This window comes from Fukomys damarensis, unplaced genomic scaffold (assembly GCF_012274545.1).
Source record: "Fukomys damarensis isolate Sample0158 unplaced genomic scaffold, DMR_v1.0_HiC HiC_scaffold_15, whole genome shotgun sequence".
NCBI classification, from domain to species: Eukaryota; Metazoa; Chordata; class Mammalia; order Rodentia; family Bathyergidae; genus Fukomys; species Fukomys damarensis.
Genome location: NW_022900927.1, coordinates 21,629,139 through 21,634,088, shown reverse-complemented (window position 1 = coordinate 21,634,088; position 4,950 = coordinate 21,629,139). Strand labels below are relative to the sequence as shown.

Here is a 4,950-nt window from a genome sequence, read left to right as displayed (position 1 = left end):
GTCAAATGGGACTTCTAATCTCAGTTGTTTGAGGTATCTCCATATTGATTTCCACAGTAGTTGCACTAGTCTGCACTCCCATCAACAATGAACGAGGGTTCCTTTCTCCCCCAAACCACATCAACATTTGATTTTGGTTGATCTCTTGATCGCAGCCATTCTTTCTGGGGTGAGACAGAATCTCAGTGTTGTTTTCATATGCATCTCTTGAATGAGTAGTGACATTGAACACTTTTAAAATATTTATTTGCCACTTTTACTTCTTTGTTTAAGAAACTTCTGTACATTTCAGATGCCCATTCTTGAACTGGGTTTATAAATTTGGGGGGGTCTGATTTTTTTGAGTTCTTTATATATTCTAGATAACAGTCCTTTGTCAGAGGCGCAGCTGGTAAAATTTTTCCCCACATTGTAGGTTGTCTCAGTTCTGTTGGTGGTTTCTCTAGCTGTGCAGGAGCTATTTAAAAAGGTGAGATCCCAGTTATTGATTCTTTCTGCTAATTCCAGTGCTACTGAGGATTTGTTCATAAAGTCTTTTCCCGTGCCAATGTCTTCAAGAGTTCTAACTTATCTTCCAGCAAGTTTAGTGTTTCTTTTTTTAATATTTAGATCTTTAATCTACTTGGATTTTAATTTAGTGCATGGTGCAATATATGGTTCTAATTTTAATATTTGGCAAGTTGAAATCCAATTTTTCCATCACCATATATTGAAGAGGCTATCTTTCCTTCAGTGGGGCTGGTTGGCTCCTTTGTCAAAGCTGAGATAGCTGAGTATGTCAATTCTTTGTGCATCTTCTAATGTTTTCCAGCAGTCTTCAGGTCTGTTTCTTTGCCAGTCCCATGCTGTTTATAATACAGTGGCTTTGTAGTATAGTGTCAAGCTGGGGATTGTGAAACTCCCTGCCATGTCTCTGTTGCCTAGAACTGCTTTTGCTATTCTAGGTCTTTTTTGTTTCCCAATGAATTTTTGGATTGTTTTCTCTAGTTTTGTGAAATATACTATGGGGATTTCAATCAGGATTGCATTGTATCTGTATAGCAGTTTTGAAAGTATGGCAATTTTCACTATACTGGTTATTCATACCCAGGAACAAGGGATATCTTTCAATTTTCTTATATCCTCTTCAATCTCTTTTCTTCAGAATGTTGTAGTTCTCAATGTACAGGTCTTTATCTTCCTTCATTAGATTTATTCCTAGATACTTCGTTTTTTTGGATGCTATTGTGAAAGGGATTGTTTCCCTAATCTCTCTCTCAGTGAGTCTTTTATTCATGTACAAGAAGGCTATTGATTTTTGAGTGTTGACTTTGCATCCAGCTACTCTGCTGAGAGTGTCAGTTACATCTATAAGTCTTTTGGAAGAGTTTTTTTTGGGGGTCTTCTATGTATATATTTCAGAATGTTGTAGTTCTCAATGTACAGGTCTTTATCTTCCTTCATTAGATTGATTCCTAGATACTTCGTTTTTTTGGATGCTATTGTGAAAGGGATTGTTTCCCTAATCTCTCTCAGTGAGTCTTTTATTCATGTACAAGAAGGCTATTGATTTTTGAGTGTTGACCTTGCATCCAGCTACTCTGCTGAGAGTGTCAGTTACATCTATAAGTCTTTTGGAAGAGTTTTTTTTTGGGGTCTTCTATGTAAGTATCATATCATCAGCAAATAATGACAGTTTGACTTCTTCCTTTCTTAGCTTTATTGGTTTTATTTCTTTCTCTTGTCTAATTGCTGTGGCTAATGTTTCCAAAACTATTTTGAACAGGATTGGTGACAGTGTACATCCTTGTCTTTTTCCTTATTTTAGCATGAAGGTTTTCAGTTTTTTACTATTTAGTATGATTTTGGCTGTTGGAGTTTCATAGATAGCCTTTACCAAGTTGAGATAAAGACTATCCCAGTTTTCTGCAGGGTTTTTTTTTGTCATGAATGGTGTTGAATTTTGTCAAATTCTTTTTTCAGCCTCTATTAAGATGATCATATTGTTTTCTTTGACTCTGTTAATATAGTGTATTACACTTATTGATTTATGTTTGTTGCACCATCCTTGCATCCCTGGGACAAATCTGGCTTGGTCAGGGTATATAATCTTCTTAGTGACTCTCAGTATTCTGTTTGCAAGTATCTTATTGAGGATTTTTGCATCTATGTTCATTAGGGAGATTGTCCTGTAGTTTTCCTTTTTGGTTGGGTCTTTCCCTGGTGTTAGAATCAAAGTAACACTTGTTTCTAGGAATGAATTTGGAAGTATTGCTTCCTTTACAAATTCATTGAAAAGTTCAAAGTGTTGTGATAACAGTTCTCTAAATGTCTTGTAGAATTCAGCAGCGAAGCCATTTGGACCTTGGCTTTTCTTTGTTGATAAATTTCCACCTTCAAAATTGACTGATAAATATTTATTGAATGAATAAATGCATATATACTTATGCAAAGAATGAACACATCATTGTTTTTCTTCAGGTTAAGTTTTTATTATTTCTGCACGTGATTGCCATACACAATTATATTCCTTGTGGGGGGTTGGTACATTTACATGACCCATCTTAATTCTTTCTAGCATCTATTTTCCTCCCCTTTGTCCCCACTTCCATTCTCTCTTCATCTGCTTCCAGGTGAGTAGATTCTGTCCTAATTCAGATATATGGTGAAAAATATTAAATCATTTTTGGGTGATAAATATTCTATTAACGGAGGTTACTTGAAATGAATCTGAAATCTGGACTACTGTGTTTTAGTGTCATTAAGGCTAACCTTCAACTTACAATTTTATATAATATTCCCTATGATTCTACTAATAAATATAGCCCTATACATATATATCGAGTTCTCCTTTTATAATGCATAAATAAAATAATTATTTTTGACTAAGTGTAAGAAACTACAAGTTGAATTGTTTCATAATTCCTTTTATAGTTGGGTGTTGTGGTGCTTGCCTGTAATCTCAGCACTCTGGAGACCAAGGAAGGAGTATCTTCACAAGTCTGATGCCAGCCTGAGCTACATAGTGAGTTCAGGGCCAGCCTGAACTACCAGTGGAGACCCTGCCTAAAAAGACAGAAAAAAATAAAACAATTACTTTTAAAAATTTAAATGGCAAAACTTTACTACAAAAATGCCTTGTTGGTGCTGCAGATTTTAGTTGGGTCCTTCATTGCCAAATAAAGTATACATATCTTTATAGAACTTTATAGGTTTCACTGAAAAAACAGGAATAAATCTTACAATATCAATTATTGAAATTCACCATCAGTGAATAAAAACTAATATTCTTGTGTTATTGTAAATGAGGCAGCATTATTTCAATTTGTATAATACCAGTATTTAAACAGGTGCTTTATATGTGACCTCATGCAAAATTAATGTAGACTTGTTCATTTAGAGTCCCCTGCTAAGCAGAAAAAGTAAAGGTCTGGAATGACATCATATGGTTTTAATGATATAGATTGTTTTATTAGATTGTCACTTTAAAAAGAAGGGGAATTATCTGAAATGGTAACAGGAAATTTTAATTACAGAGCACAAATAATGCATGCATACCTTTTATCTGTCTTTCTGAAAATAAATAGCAAAGAACTATTAGTGATGAAATGTGTATAAAAATTGTAGAAAAGAAAATATATTAAAAACAGCTATCATGTAACACTAAAAAATAAGAAAAATGGAAGGAAGAAACATTGGATAGTAGAAATGTAAAACATTTTTTATGAAAGATTAATTTTATATGGCAGAAGAAAATAATTTCAAGAGGTTTAAAAATGAAATAAATTAATATTTAAAGACTTCATAAGTTATGTGTTTTGCATAGATGTGTGCTAAAAACAATAGTTATACATGAGTTTTCAAAAATGAATTCATATTGAAATATTGTTAGGATAAAAAAGATAAAATAATTAAATCGATAGAATGAAGAATTACATATTGCATAAGAGAAAACAAAGGATGCAGATAACATCATCAAAAGGTAACAAATCCAGGAGGAGATTGAATGAATATTTATGAATGAATTCTTACTGTTATAGTGTAAAAATAGAGAAATATATTGAAAGGGTAGCTGATATAGGCTATGATTTTTAATAATTTTAGTAGTATACTATTATGAAAATCAAGGCTATTATTTCAAGTTATTAAAGGCACATTTTTAAACTAAATACTTTGCTGCTTGTTTCACTTGATTATTTCTTAGGGTATATATAAAAGGATTTAGAACAGGTGCAATTGAAATCATGAGTACTGCAACCCCCTTGTTTAAAGATACTCTTTCCTCTGCATAAGGTTTAATATACATAAAGATACACCTGCCATAAGATATGGAGACAGCAATCATGTGTGAGGAATAGGTGGAGAAAGCCTTCTTCTGCTGGGTAGAAGGGATCTTTATAATTGTTCTTATGATGTTTACATAAGATGAAATTACTAGTATCAAAGTAGTCAGGAGTGTGCAAATTACTAAAATAAAATTTGCATATTCCATGACCCTTCTGTCTGTACAGGAGATTTTCAGAACAGAGAATAGTCAGAGACAACATGTTCAATAATATTTGTATTACAAAATTCCAAAGAGTAGCCCATGACAACTCCAGGAATTATAGTTAACCCAACAATGAAAGTACAGCCCACAGCATAGTCTGTGGCTCATAATGGTTGTATAATAAAGGGGTTTGCAGATGTCCACATAGCAGTCATAGGACATGACAGCTAATAAGAAAAACTCTGACACACCAAAGATAAGGGTAAAGAATAATTGTGTCAAACAGGCATGGTAGGAAATAGTCCTATCATTAGTTACTATGCTGACTAGATATCTAGGGATACAGGTAGTTATCACTGAGAGTTCTAAGAAGGAACACTTTTGAACAAACAAATACTTGAATGATCCATCAAGGTGAGAAGGATAATGATAAGGTTCCCAGTGACACTCAATAAATATGTTAAAAACAGAAAAAGGAACAT

The 4,950-nt window shown here is 33.3% G+C and overlaps 1 pseudogene; it reads right to left on the bottom strand.

Annotated features, from left to right (window-relative positions):
• Positions 1-4,138: 4,138 nt before the first annotated feature.
• LOC104876681 lies at positions 4,139-4,950 on the bottom strand (annotated as a pseudogene).